Source organism: Bufo gargarizans, chromosome 9, assembly GCF_014858855.1.
Source record: "Bufo gargarizans isolate SCDJY-AF-19 chromosome 9, ASM1485885v1, whole genome shotgun sequence".
In the NCBI taxonomy this organism is placed as follows: domain Eukaryota; kingdom Metazoa; phylum Chordata; class Amphibia; order Anura; family Bufonidae; genus Bufo; species Bufo gargarizans.
Window position 1 is genome coordinate 75,233,129 of NC_058088.1, and position 24,452 is coordinate 75,257,580.

Sequence of the window (24,452 nt, forward strand, 5' to 3'; positions counted from 1 at the left end):
AAGAAAAAAATGGATTAAAATGGAAAATCTGCCAAAAAAGTGAAATTTTGAAATTTCATCTCCATTTTCCTTTAATTCTTTTGGAACACAAAATTGAGTTTTGTAATTTTTCTTAAACATGTTAAGAATTCCTTCTAAAATTCTAAGACTTCTGACGTCCTAAAAAATTAAAATAACATATACAAAATTATGCCAAATAAAGTAGACATATGGGGAATGTTAAGTAATAAATATTTTATGAGGTATCACTTTCTGTTTTAAAAGCAGAAAAATTAATAAATGTTTGGTAGATTTGGGATTTTTTCATAAATAAAGGTGAAATATATTGACTCAAATTTATGACTGTCATGAAGTGCAATGTGTCACGAGAAAACTATCTCAGTATGGCTTGGATAAATTAAAGTGTTCCAAAGTTATTACCACATAAAGTTGACCTGGGCAGGAGGGCGAAAACTGGCCAGGGGTAGAATGGGTTAAAGACTATACTATAATATTAGTAAATTTACTTTTTTACATGCATTTAAAATTGCAGGAAAAATGTTTCTAGAGAAGCCCTTTTAGCCAACGAAATAAACCACCTCTCCTGTTGGATTCAATCCCAGTTATGGAAAAAAATTGCAAACATGAGTGCCAAATGCAAATGTGATGTATGACAATAACGAATATTCAAGGCCCCATGAAGACGTCTGTTTTTATGATGCATGTTATCCTGATCCTGAATGCGTGGCCATAGTCTGCCACCACGTAACAAGCCCATACTACACCTGTGCTTATAATTTTAAGAACACTTAGCTCCATGGATTTCAAACTAGGTCACAGATGTGCTGCCAGCACATGCAGTGCCTATAGGGTTTTAATACAGACTTTCCATTTGCTGGTGTCTGTTCACAGGGCATTCCTGTGTACATAGCCGTGAAGGGGTTTTCTGCACCCCCATCACTGTCTGCTTTCATTCCAGGTACAAATGGTAAGGTGTTTCTGTTTCAGTTTTATGGCAAACTTACATTTGCCAGTTGGCGTGGCACCCCTTTCGTATATGCAGTTGTGCTCTGCGCTCCACTCACTTCCATATTCCTTTGCTAAAACAGGAGAAACTGACCACCCCAAAGTGCCACTTCATGGCTGATGTTCTATTGACAGAGCAGTGCTGGGAAGGTGGTATAGCACCTGGAGTCAGTGCAGCTGGATCAAAACATTAATCACTTTGTCAATGCTGACAATTACAAGTTGCACTCTGAGGGCAGTGGGTTGATTAGAAAAAAAGTCTGTTCCCAGAATACCCCTTTAAGGGCTCATGCCCACAAACGTAAGGGCTCCGTGCCCGTGCTGTGGACCGCAAATTGTGGTCCGCAACTTCACGGGCACCGACCGTGGGGCAGCCGGATGCGGATCACGGACCCATTCACTTGATCCGCGATCCGCATCCAATGGTATACACTACTTTTTTGGTGGGCGGAGGCACTGCCAGAAACCCCACAGAAGCACTCCGCATCTCCAGTTTTTCCATTTGCGGACCAATTGAAATGAATGGGTCCGCATGCGTGATGCAGAATGCACACGGCTGGTGACCCGTGTATTGCGGAACCGCCATATGTGGTCCTCAGCACGGGCACGGAGCCCTTAGGTTGGTGGGCATGAGCCCTTAATTTCATGGCTACATAGATTGGTAGTTTTGCTATACAGTATCTAAGGCTTTCCCATGATATTACATTTCTTTAAAGGTACTAATCACTAAAACCATCTCCTTTAGATACAATGTTTTAGCTTAAAATATATCAAACATAATAGGAAATTTAATAGAAACTTTAAAGTGCACCCGTCAGCAAGACCAACCCTGCTGATTAAACCGACACCTCCATTTTTCCGTACCAGTGAAAACAGAATTTTTTTCAATATGTAAATTAGATCTTATCTGTTTTACTTGTCCCCCTCCCCTTGACTTTTAAGGCCAGACATCAGTGTTCTTTCACCTCTCCCTGCAGTAGCCAGCTGGCACCGAGTACCCCAGTTTTGGCGCATGCGCAGTATATCTGCTTTAGCTAAACAGATGCTTACTGTGCATTCACTGAAAACAGAGGGTCTGAAGCTAGGGTCTGCCCATCAGTGCACTGGATCCAAATTTACTTATAGAAGAAGACTTTGTTGAAAGGGATTTTCACTATCCAGGTATCAGTTTAACCCTTTCATCCCACAATATTATGTAGACATATTGAGGCTTGTTTTCTGAAAAAAAAAAAAAAAAACAACCTTTGGAAATCTATTTTTTTCTTTTCATCGCCGAATTCTGACCACATAATAATTTTTTTGCAGGACGATCTGTAGTTTTTATTGATACCATTCTGGAGTATGTTTGACTTTTTAATAATTTTTTCTTAATTTTTTTTGGGAGGTGAAGCGACGAAAAAGGGAATTGGCCATTTTGATTTTATTTCCCTTTGCACCGTTCATGGTATGAGATAAATACGGTTATATTTTAATAGTTAGAATATTTTGGGACTCAGTGATGGCTATGATGCTTATTTTTTATCATTTCTTTTTATTTTAATTATGGGGTAAAGAGGTAATTAAAATTTTAATATTTTTTATTTTTTTTCATACTTTTAAAAACATTTAGTTTAGCTTTTTATTTTTTTAATATATATTTTTATGCGACTATAAGAAGCAATGATTCGATTGTTTCTCCCCTACATTGCAATGAATTGCAGATTCTCTATATTCTCCCTGCCCCCTGCAGAGCTCCGTAGGAACTACAACTGCAATAGAATGGGTTTCTTCAGAGAGACCCATGCTACCAAAGACAATGGATGGCTCCCCCGATCCCAGTGGAAGTGGGTGGGTGGGGGGGTTTGCTTATGCCCCAGGAGCGCAGAGCTTCCAGGGAGATCCGCCTCGGATGCCGTCTTTACAAGGGCATCTGATAGGTCAAATGTATGTGATCGTCATTATTGCTGATTGCAGACAACAGGCCTGGGTGTCTGCTGTTAAAAGAGAAACCCGGCTTACGCCATACATGTATGGTGGTTGGGAAGGGGTTAATCAGCAGGATCAACTTTACCTAGCAGTGCGCCTGGTTTAATAGGTTTACTTCTGCTGACAGGTGCTATTTTCCTGAAAAGCAAAATCTACTTCACTCAAGTCTAGGATCTATTCCTGCAGCAGTTTTTCTCTATGACTCTGTCTGGTTCTTTAAACAAATTACGGCAATCTTTCATCTTCATTTACTGTGTACTTTAACAATTACTTTCATTGAATGATCACATTTTCAGCTAATCATCCATGTACGTGTACACCTGGCTGTCTGGCAAGTGATTCACATGCATTCAATTACAGCGGACTCTACAGAAACTCTTATATTTACTTAAGCAGAACTCAATTTTGTGTTAATACTGTTAGTATTACTGTAAGTATTCAGACTTATGTTTCTAAAGTTTGCAATAAGCAAATAAGATTTATGCTGGTTCATGAATGATTATCTTTTTATTATGCCAGGGATGAACCGTTTATCTGGGCATTAACAGGGTTTTTTTTTCAGTTTGCATCAACATATTTTAAAATAATCATTAAGGCCTTGTTCACATTTCCGTTTTTCACTGACGTGTGCTATCAACATTTTCAAATTCATTTTAATGTGTCTGTTGATGCATCAATATTTTTTTACTTACCGTGGGTCAGTGAAAAAATTCACAGAGACAAGCACTACTTTGGTATGTGATACGCCCATTATAGTCTATAGGTCCGTGACACGACACAGATGGCTTCGCTGACCACAGATACACGTATGTCGTGTTTTGGAAATTAACGTTTAGCTCTGTGGAATATGAATGACACACGGAGGGCAATAAATAGACACACGGACCAAACACGGACACCTTCATGGAGGATTTCTTCATGGATGTCAAACGAACACAGAAATGTGAATGAACCCTTATGGAGGCAGCTCTAATTTTGTAATAGATTTCTTTTATCTTAATGGCTCCTATCTTCAGTTCTGTGCTGTGGTCACATGACCATGTCCACATAGCTCTTTATTATTTCCTGTGACGTTATTGTTACAATCACGGTTCACTTGTCACCATTGTTCTGTGCACGTAGACGTCAGCTTCTTGTGGATGTGAATTTGTGCCATTGTGCTACGTGGTGGTTCATGTTGTCACTGTTCTGTGCATCCTAGCCTTGGCTACTTGTCGGTGTGAATTAGGCCATTGTACTTTGTATCTTACAACAGTTTGGTTCTGCAAGGGTTAATCTCCCTGTTAGGCCTCTTGCACACGACTGTATGGCTTTTTCAGTATGTTGCGGTCCGCAAAAAAACAGAGCCGCAAAAAATACGGATGACGTCCGTATGCATTTCGTTTTTTGCGGAACGGAACAGCTGGCCTCTGATAGAACAGTACTATCCTTGTCCGTTATGCGGACATTAATAGGGCATGTTCTATCTTTGAACGCAACGGAAAAACGGAAATACAGAAACGGAAGGCATACGGAGTACCTTCATTTTTTGTGTGGATCCATTGAAATAAATGATTCCTTAAACGTCCATATACGGAACGCAAAAAACGGAACGGAAACGGGAAAAAAAATGTTTTGTGTGAAAAAGGCCTTCCTGTGTGTGCCTGTTGGCTCTGCAATGTAATGTAGTTAGTGCCCCTGGCTGTGCAATCAGATTCTATTGGATCTTTGCATGTTCTATCTGTGTATGGATTCTGTGAAGTCTGTTTCTTAGATTCCATTTGGATGTGTTCATTGTTGGCTGTCTGACTTTATCTGTTTTTCTAGTTCTGTTTGCCATGTTCTTGAGTCTGCATCATGCACAAACTCAAGAACAGGACACACAGAACTCTATCCTAGTTCTGTTTGTAAGTGGATTCCCTTGTTCTAGCTCCTGTCTTATTTTCCTTGTCAAGTTTCTGCAACAGGACCTGCTATGTGTGAACTGTGTCCTGTAGTTCTGTGCCATTTTCATCTTGCTAGTTTCTGCAAATTTATCTGCTATGTCTGAACGGTGCCATTAAGTCTGTTCCGTGGATTTTGCATGTGGTTCTTTGCCCATTTGTCCTCAGTCTCATTTTGCCTGGTTCTGTCTATGATCTTGCTTGTGTTTACAGTGCTTTGCACCAGTTTCTCTGACCCCGTGGGTCGGCTGCCAACTACACCACCGGAACAATTCCAAGCGCTAGCAGCCTGGTGGCTCCAGTGCAGCGGAGTCCAGGTGCCTGTATAGGGTTTTAAAGGGTAAGTACCAGGGAACTGCCAGGATAGTGCCTTCAGGTCTAGCCCAACATTAAACCGGTTAGTTGGTACAGTGGTTCCACAACCATTGTCCATAACAGTTATGCCCATGGGCATGTCAAAAGAAGCTGGGGCAGCAATAGGGGAGTGTCTATGTAACTAGCTGGGTAGGATGAGCTATAAACAAGTTGCTGTAGCATAAAAAAGAAAAGTGCATCGTGGGATAGGAAGTGCTACATACATAATGTAAATAACCCAGAGTGTTGTGTTTACATAGTAAAATGGGGCAGGAGAGGACAAATTGAAAAAAAAAGGGAAGATGTGCATAAGATAAGCAACTAGATGAGTATGTCTGTTATAAATCATACTAATCCCAAAAATCTCCTTTAAGTCAGTGCCCAAGTCATAGGGTGCTCTCTGACCCTTGGTCTATCATGGTATCAGTAACTGACTGTATAGCACCATGGAATATGTTGAAACTATATAAGTAAAGATTATTATTATTATTATTATTATTATAATAACTAGTAAGGGGCCCAGAATCTTCAATGCCTGGGGCTCAAGATCCCTTTCTTTCCACCCCTTTTTGAACATAACATGTAATGAGATAATGGATTCAACACCAGCATGGGTAAAAGGGTTGTCCCACAATACAATATTGCATTTCTATTATGTTGTGCAAAACAACATTTTCAGTTAGGATAATAAAAAGAAAGAAATTGCACCTCTGTATAGATATTACGTTTTTGAGAGGCGAGAGGAAGCCATTTCTACTGCCACCATTCTTCTTTGCTGGCCTGCTAACAGGAATCCCTCTATCATCATGTAAGAGATCATCAGGTGATGGAACTGAGATTGTGTGACCACCAGCTCTGAACCCAAGAGGGTGATCTAAGAAGGAATAAAAAAAATAAAAAAAATAAAAAAAAACAGCAAAGGGCACCATAACAACTATGTAAATGCATTAGCTATGTACAGGAGCATTAACAAAAAAACGATTCTAACTTGCATCCATCAACTCAACCCGTCATCTATGGTCTAACATTATGGGGTATTCTGATTCTTAGACCACTCCTGAGTTGCTGAGAGGGTAAAGGAATTTTCTGGTTTTTTTATATTGATGAGCCATCCTCTGGATAGGTCATCAATATCAGATGGTTGGAGGTCCGACACCCAGGACACCCGATAATCAGCTGTTTGAGGAGGTTGCGGCTTCCGTGCAGCTTACCAAGCAAAGCGCTGTGCATTGGATAGCAGCTGTGCTTGGTTTTGCAGCTCAGCCCAATTTATGTGAATGTTGTATGATAAAGTGCTGGTCGATGAGTGCTCGGTTTGTGCGGATGTAATCCCGGAATCAGAAAAATAGACGAAAACCGGCACTCCAATAATCTTTGCTGATAAGAAATTTATTGGTCACTCATATTAGGGTGACACGCGTTTCGGCACTCACAGGTGCCTTTTTCAAACAGAAAGTGAGCAGCTAGAAGCATTATGATTTTACTACTTTCCTATGGAGCCCTATTACAGGCAAGGGCTCCATAGGAAATACTATGCAACAGCCTCCTGTCATTCATAAAGACAGGGGCTGCTGCAGACACGCTCTGACTCTTCCGATCACCATATTGGGGAGCCGGAGAATAACCAAAAGTGTACACTCTCGGTTTCAGCACACTCAGATGCCATGGTCAGGATTGACCATGGCATCAAAAGGGTTAAATGTCCGCGATCTGCATTACTGCCGGATACGGACATGACCTGCGGGTGTCTGCTAAAAGAAGCACTACAAGAAAATTTAGACTAGAACCTTCAGAATCACAGGTGCATATCCTTGAAGCAAACATTATTATAAAAAAGAAAATGGCTGCACACCATTATACATACAAACAATGGAGCTAAGAAATGGGGCTCATTCTAAATAAAAGTGGTACAATACCTACTATAAATGAGTCAATAAAAGCTCTTAGCGCACATATTTGATCAAACGTGTGTCGGGCCCATCTACCAGGCTTCAAGGTGGCTTCCGCAGATGGGTCCCTAACACTAGTATACGTCCTCTTTTTGGATTTACCTAAGCCTACAATATTCAGGGCAGTGTAGAAACCAGCTACATACGTACTCTGCTCAGAAGTCCCAGGTAGATGGGCGTGTTCAGTCTAAAAGAGGCGCTACCCTCAATATATACTACAAGAGAATTTAGACTAGAACCTTCAGAATTACAGGTGCATATCCATGACGCAAGCATGATTATAAAAAAGAAAATGGCTGCACATCATTATACATACAAACAATGGAGCTAAGAAATGGGGATCATTCTAAATAAAAGTGGTACAATACCTACTATAAATGAGTCAATGGAAGCTCTTAGCGCACATATTTGATCAAAAGTGTGTCGGGCCCATCTACCACACGTATGGTGCTGGGCGTGAAGGGGTTAACCATGGTATGCCCAAAACCAACAGAGCAGGCAGACCCTCCAAAACAAAACATGAAATGGCTTCCTGATGAAAATCACCCACTCTTAAATGGATGTCATTCACCACCTGTGACAAGCATTTCTGGGTAAGAGGTGCTGAATCAATTGCAAAGACAGAAATGCTTTTCTGTAGTGCACTAGTAGTCAACCCATGAATACGAACGAACTGTCCATCAATCAGGTTAACCCCTGCCCCACTGTAGATAAATATCTCAATTTCCACAGTTTTGTACTCTAGTGCCACCTTGGCAGACAGGATAAATTGGGTACTACCAGTAAATGACAAAAGTAACCACCCACCAATAGTAATTTGGGGATTAAACTTTTTTTGTATGTTTTCATCTTGATGCTAAATGTACAGACAAATATTAACAAAATGTCCCTTCTTTCCACAACAAAAACAGACTCCCTTCATATGACCAAAGCTCTTGCCAGCAGTCCCAGGAGTAGCTCCCCCTAACTGCATAGGCTCATCAGAAGGTGTAACCACAGGTGTCTCTTTACCATAAGTGTCAAAGGAAGCCTTATTTGACAGTAAGTCCTGAGGGTGAGGACCCTTAGATATCTCCCTCAGGCGTCTATCAAGAAGTACAGCAAGGTACATAGCTGCCAACTCATCCTGCAGCCTCTCAGATAGACCCTGACAGAACTGGCTACGGAGAGCAGGATCATTAAACTCCATATCCGTAGCTGATCTCCTAAATTCAGAGCAATAGATCTCCGCGGAACCACGTATACTGATCATCGTAAATAAGACCCAAGGCTCTAAAAAATTTATCAACCGACTGGAGGGGCGGTGATCCGGTAGGCAGAGAAAAAGCCCAAGACTGGGCAACATCTTTAAGCAATAAAATGACCATACCCACACGTTGACACTCATCCCAAGAAGAGTATGTACAATTTACACGACTCCCTGAACCGAATGAAATTGTCACTACCCCCGGAAATCTGTTCAGGAGGGCAATCTGAGGTTCAAGGCAGGCCTGGTTCACACCACCGGAACCAGCCGCCGCCTGTGGTCTCTGAATCTGCAAGACTGTCTCGCAGAGGTCTGCTACCTCCAAAGACAGCCCCTGCAGCTGTCTGACCAGTGCAGACATAGGATCCATAGCTGCACTGACCTGAACAAAAATTGTGTTTTTTTGGCTGTAAGATAATGTCACAGATAAGGTATAGGAGGAATCACCACACTGACAACCAGGAGGGGAAGGGAAAGCCACTAGGACTCAACACTAGGGAAAGGAAAAAGTCACCTCCTAGAGAACCCTAGTCCTGGCCCTGACTCCTAACCGTATGGGCACCCCTTGAAAGTAGGAATGCCCATACCCTGGAAACCTGGAGACCCTAAATAGCCCTATGGATATTGGCAGGGCTGAGACAACCCGTTCCTTCCCAGATGATGAAAAAAGCATCTCCCTGAGGCCTAGTAACAACTAACAAGGAAGGGAAAACAAAACATAAACAAACACGACACTTAACTTCTGAAGTGAGATGGACGAGGAGGAACTCCAGAGAGGACCACACATCAGCTCTTCCAAAACCAAATGATGCTATCTTACCACACAGTCAGAAGGGTGGGGTAACACTAAATATGGTAGAAGTAATGACTACTAAGCTACACCTGAAACAAGGGATGTGGTCATTAACAACAACAACACTGAAACAAGAGTAATCAAAGAGGCTGTTAGATTCCTCCATGCTCCGCCAGTCTCCTTGATCTCCCGACATCTGTCACAGGAGAGACCATGTCAAATGTCTTGTCAACAGTACACCTAATGATTCAGTGGTTAGCATAGTCAAGGGGTTTTTCTCATTTTAGTACGTGTCCTTCCTTAACTCATCTCCAAAAGCTAATATATTCTGTATAGTATGAGATGTTAAAAAACATAAAAAAGTTTACATCTGACAGTTGCCTTGATGGATGCCATCCATCTGATGGAAATCTATTGTTAAAAAAAAAAAAAGTATTTTCTTTTTTACTGGATGGCTATGATGGATGCCTCTGATGGATCCCATCCTTTGGACATCTGTCACCTATAAGCTACCATGCTAAAAAAAAAAAAGTATATTCTTAAGGTATAGGTTTCTCTAATGTATGGTGCAGTATTGTATTGAACCGGTATCATGACAAAATTGTAAAACTTAACACAGTTCAAGAAAGGTTAAGGGTGTCCTACAACAGTGATCTTCAATGTAACATACCAGCTGCTGCAAAACTACAATCCCCCATCATGTCTTCACCAGGGGCTTAGCTAAAGACTCATGGGCCCTGGTGCAAGAGTTCAGCTTGGGCCCCCCTTCCCTGCCTTGTGGCAGAGGCAGGGAAGCACATAGCCTTTCTGCTGCCTGAGGCAAAAAAAATGAAACTGCACCCGACCCACACACACACACATGCCAAATTCTTGACCTAGCCCCTTCCCTACAGCCAGAGGTGTAGCTGGACCAACGTCCACTTTCTATAACACCAGTGTCTTCTTTTATGACACAAGGGTCTTTGGATGTCCTCAGGTTCCTGGGTCCGGTAGCAACTGCTACCTCTGCACCCCCTATAGCTACGCCCCTGTTCTTGACAGCAACATCATGTCATGGTATGATAAGAGTTGTAGTTTTTTAACAGCCGAAGAGCACAATGTTAGAAAACAATGTATTTCATCAATAATCTTGCTTAGAGCAGAGGTATGGATCAGTCATCTCTTGAGCATTCCCAGCCATCTCCTCAGTAAAATTCATAGGGTTAAAAAACCTATACATTTCCAAGTGCATGAAGATATCTGCCATAAGTTCTAGATTTTTTGCCTCCCCTCTCCAGGTAAGGCTGGGTTCATATCTGCTGGAGTTCACAGTATCTGGCATAGCCGGATATCACCGTGAACCGCCAGATCCTCATTCACTGCAATGGGATGATCTGGCCGCTTTCCGGAGTATATGCCAACTTTCATCTGGACAAAAAATGTTGCATGTAGCATTTTTGTCCGGGTGAAAGTTGGCATGCACACCAGATACAGTGACCGGATTACAGTGCCGGAGTTCATAATGCAGATGTGTACCCGACCTAATCTGTACAATTTAATTAAATCCACAGACTTGTTATGTTCTGCTATGTAATAACCATTTGCCGTGGATTTAATTAGGACCTTTTTACACTGAACAATAGAGGAAGACTGTCTTTAATGCAAACCAAAAACTATTTTTTACAAGGCAATCTACATTTATTACGATTGTTTAACACAAAATCATTGACTGCATATAATATTCACAACTCTCTGACACCTTTTAATCCTTCCTGGAACAACCAACTGGAACTTTATTTGAAAGGTCCAACTGCTGATGAGTAAGTTTCCTGGCAAAAAAAAAACAATAGCATGAAGACAAAACTTTTATGTTTATTGAAAAGTATCAAGTAAAATATGGATGCAATTACTTCCCAATTTCTCAAATAATCCAACAGAGTACAGTAAGAAAAAAATTAAAAAAAGTAAAAATATTTTTTTTTTAGCCTCATGTTGCCTGCAGCCTCGTGTTATGAAGACATACAAAAGGCTTTGGAAGACTTGTTATGGTAAAAGGTAAAATAAATGTATTAAAGGGGTTTTCTGGAAAGAAATTTTTAAAAAGCTAAAAAATGTTAAAAATAAAAACGAAGAATTGTGGTATTTTAGCATTTGCGGCATGCCTGATCCAACAGCCTGATCTGGCACAAATGGGGATCTGGAGGTGAACTGTAGAATACAACTGTAGGATCCGCTGCCGCATATGTGAACGTACCCTCACCTTCACCATGCCAATGCTGCTACAATCCCACTGCTTTCAACCACAGCTGCCAACAAAAGCCTGCTTTGACAATCACTGACCTTAGGGGTGATCGGCCTCTGTCAGTGATTAGCTGAGTGGGCCTTGTCGACCTGAGACAGGAAGTGGAGAGCAGCGTGGAGCAGAGCAGTGTTGAAGTAGCAGCGGCAGGGGAATCAGTTTATACAAAGGCATGGGGAAATCTCTAAAGAAGACTAGGAAAATGTCACAGTTTGCATGTGCAAAGCCCAAAGAGGCATCTATTACAAATATAATGGAATTGTACTTTGAACTAGCTGAGGGACCCGGCTTCACTCGGGTATATTCCATCTATTTCATTTAATGTTTCTGTTTGTCATTAAAAGATACCAACAGTATCCCCCCATAACAGTGACATCTACAGTACCCCGCCACCTTAACAGTGACCTCCACAGCCCCCCACCCCTTAACACTGACACCCCCCCACAGTGCCCTGTCTCCTTAAAATGGGACCTCCACAGCAGCCAACCCCCTTCACTTTGACCTTCACAGCAGCCTGCCCCTTTAACAGTGAGTTTCACAGCACACCACCCCCTTGACAATGACATCCACAGGGGCCCACCCCTTAACAGTGGCCTTTACAGCAATCTGCCCCTTAACACTGACATCCATAGCTGACCATCCCCTTAACTGTGACATCCACAGCAGCCTGCCCCTAGGGTGGCCAGAGGTCCAGTTTTATGCAGTCCAGCTTTCAGACTCCCTGTCCTCCGTCTGGCACAGGGCCTGGATGGACACAGGGATGTCCTTTTGAACAGCTCACTCTCAGACAGCAGCACTGTGCTGTCTGAGCGTGAGCTGCAGGGAGAAAGTCACTCCCTCCCACCTCTGCAGCTGACAGAAGTAGATTTTTAGCTTCATTTTTTCAATCCCTGTCAGTTGAGGAGTGGTAGGGGGCGTGGCTTAACCAGATCTGGGGCATGTTTTTTTGAACAGCTCACTCTAAGATAGCAGCACTGTGCACTCTGAGTGTGAGGTGCAGGAAGAAAGTCACCATCCCTTCCACCTCTGCAGCTGACAGAAGTTGATTTGTAACTTCATTTTTTCAACCCCTATCGGCTGAGGAGTGGGAGGGGCGGGGGTTTTAAGTCTGTATTTTCAGGGTGGCCTGAATTGCCACCCTACCTGCCCCCTGAACTTGACCTCCACAGCACTCCGCTCCCTTAACAGTGCCATCCACAGCTATTAGGCCATGGCAATTATCCTGGTGACAGATTTCCTTTAAAGCTGACCTACATCAGTGAAGAAAAATTGCTGGGTTGTTATGGAAACCTGGTGTAAAACTGTGTGTATGTGGAGGCTAATGGCCTGCGAGTTTCTTTTGGCTGATAAGGGTCATGTGACCAAGCATTTATTGGCTAATGCATTTTTTTGGGAATATCTCAGGAACGGTACGTCCTAGAGAGCTGAAACCTGGTCTAAAACCTTCCCGGTCACCTGATTTATCTGTGTGCCAAATTTTGAGATGCGACAGTGCGGATTCCTTTAGCGGACACACACACACACATACACTCTTTATATATTGGATCTGCCTAAAACTTTTCTGTCAGAAGTAGAGATGAGCGAATCAAATCAGACAAAGTGAAATTCGAGCTAAATTTCAGGAAAAATACGATTCGCAACAAATGCGAATTTCCTTGTGCTTCGTGGTGAAGAATCACAATCTTTCCTAAAATAGTGGCTACATGTGTGAGAACTGAGGACATGGGGCAGCCAGTTAGCAGCCACCCAGCCCTATAATGTCACAGCCCTATAAATAAAGCAGCCATTTCAGATTCTGCCATTTTCCAGCGTTCTGAATGCAGGGACAGTGTGCGCTGAAAAAATGTATCTGTGACATACAGTGTACTTTTTCAATACACGGTGTCCGCTTCTGACAGTGACATTAGCTGTGCCACATCTGCAGTGTAATGTGTGCGCTGAATTTTTTTTATCTGTGACATACAGTGTACTTTTTTCGTAGACGCTGCGGACAGTGACATTACTGGTGGTACCTCTCCTGTATAACATATACCTGTGACATTCCCTGTAATTTTTTATTAGCCGCTGGGGACAGCATTAACATTATCTGCGGGATATCTCCTGTGTGACGTTTCCACATCCCAAATATGTGGAAACCTAGCTTCATGTCCCAGTTTGCAGGGCGGCGCAGGACACCACTCTTGAAGTCAGACCAGTGCGACCAGGTAGTCGGTTGGATTGTAGCAGATAATGCTTCCAGTCGCTTAAGCACCACCATGTCTTCCACCAAATCCAGTCTCAGTAGCCAAGACTCTGCTCAACACAATCCTCACCCTGATACTCCTTCCTCCCACCATGGAGAGTCTGGGCAAACAAGTGATCTCACACTCGGATATTCCGAGGAACTCTTTTCAGCACCATTCCTTGATTTGGCCCTCTCGCCAAGCACGCTTGAAGAGGGACAGGTCTTGTTCTCCGATTACCAAACTCTTTAGCATCCACAGTCACAAGAATATGATGGTGGGGAACGGCAATTGCTGTTTAATGAGGTGGATGATGATGAGACACAGTTTCCAAAAAGTCAACGGCAATTACTGTCTCAAGAGGTTGATGAAGAGGATGAGACACAGTTGTCAATCACTGAGGTTGTGGTTAGATCAACAAGTCAGGAGGATCAGCAGAGTTAGAAAATGGAAGAGGAGGTGGTGGACGATTAAGTCACTGACCCAACGTGGGAAAGGGGAAAGCCGACCGAGGACAGCAGTACAGAGGAGGAGGGATCTGCTGCACCGCAACAGGCTGGAAGAGGCAGTGGGTGGCAAAAGGGAGAAGGTGGGCCACACCAAACAGGCCTGCAACTGTTCCACGGAGCACCCCTTGTGGAAATCTTCCTTACCAAGTGGTAGGTGTTCTTCAGTATGGCGCTTTTTTGAGGATAGTGTGGACGACAAAAGAATAGTAGTTTTGCAACCTGTGCTGTGCCAAAATGAGCCGGGACGTGAACACTAGCAACCTCACCACCACCAGCATGATCCGCCACATGGCATCCAAGCACCCTAATAAGTGGGCCAAAAGCCTGGGTCATGCACACACTCCAGGAAGTTGTATAAACCGCAAAGTGATGCAGTATGGATAGGGATTTAAAGGAATGCAATCAGTGCACCTACATGACAGCTGAGAGAGACTAACGAGATGAGAAAACAAAAGCAAAACAAAAGGAACCTCAAGGAGGAGGTTCAGAAGAACGTCTGTCAGAGCTTCTCAGATGTCTGGTGGTGACACTGTGTTACATGCTGGCCTATCCCCTGTCGAAGGCACAGGCCTGGATGCCTCCCGCCCTGCACCTAGACCTTCGCAAGGACCATCAGTGACCACATCCACTTTCGTGTCCCAGCGCAGCGTACAAATGTCCTTACCCCAGGCATTTAAATGCAAGCGCAAATACCCAGCCACCCACCAAATTTTAGACAACACGGATTACTGGTTGCTAACCCTTCTCAACCCCTGCTACAAAGAGAACTTCTCATCTCTCATTCCTCTGGTGGAGAGAATGAACAAAACGGTGCAATACCAGATGGTCCTTGTTGAAAAATTGCTCCAAAAATTTCCATCTGACAACACTAGCGGTAGAGTCCGTAGTTCCTTGGGTCACTGAGGAGGGGCGAAAATGGGAACATACAGCAGTTCCAACAGAGGCAGGGAAAAACTCTCCAAAGCCTGAGAGAGTTTCATGACCAGCACCCTCACCCTGATGCGCGGCCTAGTGTCACAAGGAGGGAAACATTTTGGAAGATGGTGAAGGAGTACATAGCAGACCGTGTCAGCGTCCTCAATGATCCCTCAGTGCCTTACAACTACTGGATGTCCAAGCTGGACATGTGGCACGAACTGGCGCTCTACGCTTTGGAGGTGCTGGCCTGCCCTGCCGCCAGCGTTTTGTCTGAGCGGGTATTTAGTGCTGCTGATGGCATTATAACAGACAAGCTTATCCTCCTGTCAACTGAAAATTATTATTCTTATTTATTATTAAAGCGCCATTCATTCCATATCGCTGTACATATGAGAAGAGTTATACATACATAATACAGACAATTGCACTAATCATAAACAAGACGAGTTACAAACTGGTACAGAAGGAGAGAGGGCCCTGCCTGTGAGGGCTTACAATATACATGGTATGGGAGAAGGACACAGTAGGTGCGGGTGAAGTTGGTCATGGCGGTATAGAGGCAGCAGGGTCACTGGTTGTAGGCTTGTCTTAAAAGGTGGGTTTTCAGGTTTCTTTTGAAGGATTCCACTGTAGATTAGAGTCTGATATGTTGGGGTAGCGAGTTCCAGAGTATGGGGGATGCACGGGAGAAATCTTGGAGACGATTGTGGGAAGTGGTGATAAGAGGAGAGGAGAGAAGGAGGTCTTGTGAGGATCAGAGAGTGCGTGTGGGGATGTATTGGGAAAATAGCTTGGAGATGTAGCGAGAGGACAGGTTATGGACGGCCTTATATGTATTTGTTAGCACTTTGAAGTGAATTCGCTGGGCAATGGGGAGCCAGTGAAGGGATTGGCAGAGGGGAGAGGCAGAGGAGTAATGGGGTTACAGGTGGATTAGTCGGGCAGCAGAGTTGAGGATAGATTGGAAGGGTGCAAGAGTGCTAGATGGAAGGCCACAGAGGAGAGTGTTGCAGTAGTCTAGGCGGGAGATGATGAGGGCATGTACAAGCATTTTTGCAGATTCAAGGTTAAGGAAAGTGCGGATGCGGGGGATGTTTTTGAGTAGGAGGCAGCAGGTGGTGGAATGGGTTTGGATGTGCGGTCGGAAGGAAAGGGCAGAATCCAAGGTCACTCCAAGGCAGCGGACTAGGTTGACCGGGGATAGCGTGCAGCCATTGATCGTGATAGGTCTTTTGGGGGGTTGAGCAAGGTGGGGGAAAGATGATGAATTCTGTTTTATCCATGTTAAGTTTTAGAAAGCGAAAGGCGAAGAAGGATGATATAGAAGATAGACATTGTAGGATTCTTGATAGTAAGGTGGTGATGTCCGGACCAGAGAGGTAGATTTGTGTGTCGTCAGCATAAGAGTGATACTGAAAGCCATGGGACTCTATAAGCTCTCCCAGGCCTAAAGTGTAGATAGAGAAGAGCAGGGGTCCTAGGACAGAGCCTTGCGGGACACTAACAGAGAGGGAATGAGACGAGGAGGTGGTGCGGGAATGGGAGATGCAAAATGTCCGTTCTGTGAGGTATGATGTGATCCAGGAGAGGGCCAGGTCAGTGATGCCAACAGATGAGAGAGTTTTCAACAGAATGGAGTGGTCAACAGTGTCGAAGGAAGAGGACAGGTCAAGGAGAAGGAGGACAAAGTATTGTTTCTTGGTTTTGGCTGTTATTAGGTCATTGGTAACTTTGGTAAGGGCAATCTCAGCTGAGTGGTGGGGTCGAAGCCAGATTGTAGGCGGTTAAAGAGGGAGCAGGAGGAGAGGTGAGAGGACAGTTCTGAATGAACATGTTGTTCAAGTAGCTTTGAGGCATACAGAAGAAGTGATATGGGGCGACTGGACAAAAAAGATGGGTTATGCTGACAGGTTGATTCTCATAAAAATTAAAAGGGCCTGGATTGACCATGACTTCTCGACTCCACTAGAGGAAAGCAGCTGAACATAAAGGCACTTTAAAATTGTTGTTTATAATGTACTGATTACACTGTATTCCAATGCACCCCTTCCACCACAAACATGGGTATATGGTTGAATCTTCCTTATCTCATCCTCCTCCTCCTCTTCCATCATATCAACATGCTTATTCATCGCTTATAATTCCCTCGCATATATGCCCTCGCATATAATGTTTTAAAGGGTCAGCTCACCTGCAGGCCCTCGCATATGATTTTTTAGAGGGTCAGCTCACCAGCAGGCCATCACCTACAATCTTTCACAGGGTCAGCTCACCTGCAGGCCGTCGCATATCATGTTTTACAGCGCCGACATGTGGACCTGTAACTACAGTCATGAACAGTTCATGTCCTTTTCGGCCCACTGGGTGAATGTGGTTTCTGCACAGCCACACCAGCAACTTGGCCAGGTGACGTTGCTTCTGCCTCCACGTTGTCATGCCGTTGGTCCTGCGACAATGTCCCCCTCTGCCTCCTCATACTACACCATGTCCTTAGTCTCCACTGCAAGGACAAGTCACAGTGCCCCTCCAGCATACTACATGTGCAGGGCACGGCGGTGTCACGCTGTTCTGCACCTCGTTTGCCTGGGCGAACTGAGTCACACAGGGGAAGAACTGCTCCTTGTCCTTCATCAAGAAATTGAATCATGGCTTTCTCCTCGACAACTCAAAATAGGAACGATGGTGATCGACAACGGGAAGAACATTGTGTTGGTGCTGCGTCAAGGAGGGCTAAGCCATGAGCCCTGCGTGGCACACATGTTTAATCTGGTTGTCAAGCGGTTCCTGAAGTCTTCCACTCATCTGCAAAACATCCTAAAAATGGCCAGGAAACTTGGCATGCACTTCAGCCACTCGTACACCACAATGCACACCCTCCTTGAGCTGCAGCGGCAGAACGGCATCCCCCAACATAGGCTGATATGCAAAGTTTCCACCCTTTGGAATTCCACACTGCATGTGTTGGACCGACTATAGGCCATCAACAATTTCTTGATGATGCAAGCAGATAGGAGTACTCCCCTGTGTAACTTCAATGTTAGCCAGTGGCAGCTCATGCATGACACCTGCCATTTGCTCAGGCCTTTTGAAGACGCCACGTTATTTGTCAGTCACCAGGACTACGGTATTAATGACGTCATTCCACTGCTTTATGTCCTGGAACAGATGGTAGTAACAGTGGCTGGTCAGTGAACTGGAGACGTGGCGCCTAGATCTCACGGCCACATGAGCCCTGTGGGGGCTAAGGAGGAGGAGGACATTGGAGCACAGACAATGTGTAACAAAATGGGTGGTTTTTCTACTCAGGTGACAGGAGAGAAGGAGCAGGAGCAGCCAGAGGAGCTTATAGGGCGATGAGGAAGACGAGACAGATGACCCAGACACACCGTGGCAGTATGCAGTGGAGCTGGAGGTACGGAGTCCCTCTGACGCACTTGCACAAATGGCCCGATGCATGCTCACTTGCTTGCGTAGTGACAGCCGAATTGTCACCATTCGGCAGAGGGATGACTTCTGGCTCTCCACCTTGTTGGACCCTCACTACCAGTCCAGAATGGGGGCCTTTTTTACACCCACTGAGAGGGAGGACAAACTGAACTACTACAGAGACATCCTATGTAGTCAGTTGGTCGCTGCCTATCTGCGCCATCGTCCATCCTCTCGCATGGACTCTGCGCTCACATTCCACTGCCATGGCTCTTGGTGATGGGTGGGCTGGCAGGAGCAGTACCAGATCCATCAGCAGCAGCCTGAGTCTAGAGTCGCTGATGAGTAACTTTCTTCACCCTCATAGTGAAGAAACTACTCACCAGCAGCAGCAGGTAGACCTGGAGCAGGACCTGAACCAGCAGGTGGTGGCATACTTGAACAGCACCCAGCCAACCCACATTAAAGATCCGCTGGACTACTGGGCAGCCAAACTGGATTTGTGGCCGCAACTAAAGTTTGCCCTGGAAAAGCTGTTCTGCCCGGCCAGTAGTGTGGCATCAGAGCAGGTGTTTAGTGCAGCGGGGCCATAGTTACCCAAAGGAGAATTTGACTGTCCACCGAAAATGTAAAGAGACTGACCTTCAAGATGAATCAAATCAGGCGTGGATCAGGCACATACACAGTCTGCGGGACCTTCAGTATCATTATAATTACGTGGATGCTCACATGACCGAGATACCGATCATGTGACCAAAACACATGATTGAAAGAAGGACACATACACATCGTTCTCAAGGGTGCAAATGAACAATTGTTAAAAAGATAGGACCAGTTGGAATCCAAGGGGCAAGAACTCCTGTATTAGGTCCAATTAGATCGCGCTGAAAATCAGATGTCAGCACCGACATATAAATAAATAAGCAGCAGGACCTTCAATGTAATCATTGTGAATACGGTCATGTGAACATCCACGTGACCATCCCACCTGATCAGAAGGAGAACCCACCCACATCATTCTCAGGAATGCAGATAAACACATGTTATGCATATTATCACCCATCAACCCTTATGTCACCCCATACCAGGGGAATGAATACCACTCTATAATTCCCTGGGTATAGGGGCAATCTAATACCAATAAAGAATACTTTGAATAATAAATGAATGAGAAAATATCTTGCAGTACCAACGGTCATAAACATTGTTTAAATAAGATGATGGAACCATCAAACCTAATATAATCTACAGTGATGCACATAATTGCATGTGTATTACATAAAACATCAAAATATCAAAATAAAAAATGTATAAAGGATTCAATGTTGAATAATAATTATCAAGATTATCCAAAAAGACACACAAAGTGACGTGAGAAAGTGCCTAAAATACATAGTAGGTGCATGTGTGAAGTGCCAAGTGAAACACACCTGCAAAAAAAAAAAAAAAATGAGTATATTCAAATATTCATAGATGTGTATACAAAGACCTTTCCACCATCAACCGAATCTACTGAGTGTTCCACTATCTAGATGATTCACATACAATGTCAGTTAAAAAGTCATCTTTATTATATATCACAAAAAGGTGTTAAAAGCAATTAAAAATCCACACAGTACATGAAAGGGACACCTGGAAAGGAGGCTAGCTAGAATTTATATCCATTGTGTATATCAGACATCAGTACCTACATTTATAACATGGTGCAATGTAAGGAAAGCTACATAACACAGTATATCAAGTAATTGTAACCAAGGCAAACAAAGGCCTTAAAAGCTCTCATGCGAAGGCCCATATAAAAGAAAATGTTCAATTCATATTGTATAAAGTGCAAGTGCATAATCAACATTAAAGAGAGATAAAGTGCATACTACAATATCACAAGCTAGCACAAACTATCCCAGTGTCCCACACCTACCCAACGCGTTTTGCCGATTGGCTTCGTCAGGGGAGGTGAAGGAGAGTGGGGTGATTATCTGTTTATATAGAAAAAACAATCATGGGGATATTAGTCACCTGTGTGGCGTGCAGCGTCTAACACCATGTCAGATTCCCGAGTTTTATTAAACACTTCCCCGGGAGTGTACTTCCTATCACATAGGAGTCATTCTGTCCGCTCATTAGAGCGTCACATGCAGCACATAACATTGCGGGATCGCAAATTGGGCGAACGCCAGCATCTAAGATGGCGCCCGTTATCATTTGTGCATGCTCAGATAGATTATTGTCATGTGACACAGTCACATTATCCCAACTTTCTTATGCACTTGAGATCCCACATATTGTAAAAATAAAACAGGAATATGATTACCGGGAAAGAGAGATGGAGTGACGCACACATAAATGATAAATTAGAGTTTACCAAAAAGTTTTTTTTATAACAATCATGATGTGCCATAATCATGTGATCCTCATCTGTGTCACATGACATTGCCACATAACCTATTTACATCATAATATATATATATATATATATATATATATATATATATATAATGGCACTCAGGTGAGTCCCCAAAAGAAAACAAAAGGTATCTCTGATGACATGGTAGATGTTGCTACATAGATTAATTAAAATTGAAAGCTACATATTATACAGGTGTTAACTACATATTATACAATTTTTCTAAAAAAATAAGGCAGCACTCCAAATCAGGGTGAAAGGTGATGATGACCCATTTATTCCCAGGCAATGTTTCAGCCCACTCAATGAGGCCTTTGTCAAGCACTTTAATGTACAGTGTAGATTTTTAATTGCTTTTAACACCTTTTTGTGATATATAATGAAGATTACTAAGAGATTGTAATACTGAGATTGTATGTGATTTATTATATGTTTGGGCATACACATTCTTTGATAGGTGATTTAATTGGATTCATGTGGCACTTATAGGTCTGGTTGTAGGTTATTGATATCTTTTTTTTTTTTATCTAGATGATTCCCCCATCTCTTAGCATTAATACTTAAAATATTTCTGAAAAACAATTGTCTGAATGACAACAACAGCTTTGCGCCGTTTCTGTAGCTCTCAACTTTTCCTCCTGGGGCTTGGGATCACCACTGGGAGTAAGTATTGGTTTCAACAGTAGTTTTTATTTATATATGTGATTTTAACTGTGTACGGTTAGTAATTTCTGCTTAATTTTTGGTTCTAATGTTCTCTCCTTTATTCACCCAGAGCATAAATACATGTAACCGGCACACACTCAACAACGGGACTCAAGTTTGGAAGAGGACTGGTCAAAAAGTATACAATACGGACTTACTATTATTGGATATTGTGTCACTTATATATACGTCAGAGGGCAAAAACCTCACCCACACATGCACCTACTTTGTATTTTTGGCACTTTCTCACGTCCTTTTTTGATAATCTTGATAATTATTATTCAACATTGAATCCTTTATGCATTTTTTATATTGATATTTAGTTTTATGTAATGCACATGCAATTATGTGTGTCACTATATATTACACTAGGTTTGATGGTTCCATCATCTTATTTACACAATGTTTATGACCGTTGCTACCGCAATTATTTGTCTGGGCTTTAAACATGGATAAAAAGTCGCCTCCTGGATTTAAACTAAACAGATAGTTATGAGCCTCCTATTGGATAATTACTGCATGGGCAATTACCTTTCAGCTAGCAAGAAGTTATTTAACCACAATTGGTGCAATGAGTTGCTTCTCATTTCTTAAACAACCATGTCGAAAGACACATCTCGTGGTCGTGGAAAAGATGTTAGTCTGAGAAGGGTCAAATCATTGGCATACATCAAGCAGAGAAAACATCTAAGGAGATTTCAGAAACTACTAAAATTGGGTTAATAACTGTCCAACGCATTATTAAAAACTGGAAGGATAGTGGGGACTCATCGTATTCGAGGAAGAAATGTGTCGGGAAAAAAATCCTGAATGACCGTGATCGGCAATCACTTAAACGTTTGGTGAAATCAAATCGAAGAGAAACAACTGTAGAACTCAGGGCTATGTTTAATAGCGAAAGTAAGAGCATTTCCACACACACAATGCGAAGGGAACTCAAGGGATTGGGACTGAATAGCTGTGTAGCCATAAGAAAACCACTAATCAGTGAGACAAACCAGAAAAAAAGGCTTCTGAGCATAAAGATTGGACTCTGGAGAAATGGAAGAAGGTCATGTGGTCTGATGAGTCAAGATTTACCCTGTTCCAGAGTGATGGGTGCATCAGGGTAAGAAGAGAGACAGATGAAGTGATGCACCCATCATGCCTAGTGCCTACTGTACAAGCCTGTGGGGGCAGTGCTATGATCTGGGGTTTCTGCAGTTCATCAGGTTTAGGTTCAGCAACAGTATGTGCTCCAAGAAAGAGGTCAGCTGACTACCTGAACATACTGAATGACCAGGTTATTCCATCAATGGATTTTTTTTCCCTGATGGCACGGGCATATTCCAAGATGACAATGCCAGGATTCATCGGGCTCAAATTGTGAAAGAGTGGTCCAGGGAGCATGAGACATCATTTTCACACATGGATTGGCCACCACAGAGTCCAGACCTTAACCCCATTGAGAATCTTTGGGATGTGCTGGAGAAGGCTTTGCGCAGCAGTCAGCCTCTACCATCATCAATGCAAGATCTTGGTGAAAGATTAATGCAACACTGGATGGAAATAATTCTTGTGACATTGCAGAAGGTTATTGAAACAATGCCACAGCGAATGCGTGCCGCAATCAAAGCTAAAGGCGGTCCAACAAAATATTTGAGTGTGTGACTTTATTTTTGGACAGGCAGTATATATATATATATATATATATATATATAGACTGTGTAGAATCAGGGCAGCACTCCTAGTATCAAGCCGATGGGTGCCAGCGGTGAAAACACCTTACCAGGGTGTATAATGTAGAACAAGGAAAGACACCGCAGCACATCCGTAGGTGAAAAAATGTGGATCTTTATTCACCCTTGCGACGTTTCAGTCCTCTTACTGGGACTATTTTCAAGCATATATATATATATACAAACCGGATTCCCAAAAAGTTGAGACACTATACAAATCGTGAATAAAAACTGAATGCAACGATGTGGAGGTGCCAACTTCTAATATTTTATTCAGAATAGAACATAAATCACGGAACAAAAGTTTAAACTGAGAAGATGTACCATTTTAAGGGAAAAATTTGTTGAATCAGAATTTCATGGTGTCAACAAATCCCCAAAAAGTTGGGACAAGGCCATTTTCACCACTGTGTGGCATCTCCCCTTCTTCTTACAACACTCAACAGACGTCTGGGGACCGAGGAGACCAGTTTCTCAAGTTTAGAAATAGGAATGCTTTCCCATTCTTGTCTAATACAGGCCTCTAACTGTTCAATCGTCTTGGGCCTTCTTTGTTGCACCTTCCTCTTTATGATGCGCCAAATGTTCTCTATAGGTGAAAGATCTGGACTGCAGACTGGCCATTTCAGTACCCGGATCCTTCTTTTACGCAGCCATGATGTTGTGATTGATGCAGAATGTGGTCTGGCATTATCTTGTTGAAAAATGCAGGGTCTTCCCTGAAAGAGATGACGTCTGGATGGGAGCATATGTTGTTCTAGAACCTGAATATATTTTTCTGCATTGATGGTGCCTTTCCAGACATGCAAGCTGCCCATGCCACACGCACTCATGCAACCCCATACCATCAGAGATGCAGGCTTCTGAACTGAGCGTTGATAACAACTTGGGTTGTCCATGTCCTCTTCGGTCCGGATGACATGGAGTCCCAGATTTCCAAAAAGAACCTTGAATTGTGACTCGTCTGACCACAGAACAGTCTTCCATTTTTCCACACTCCATTTTAAATGATCCCTGGCCCAGTGAAAACGCCTGAGC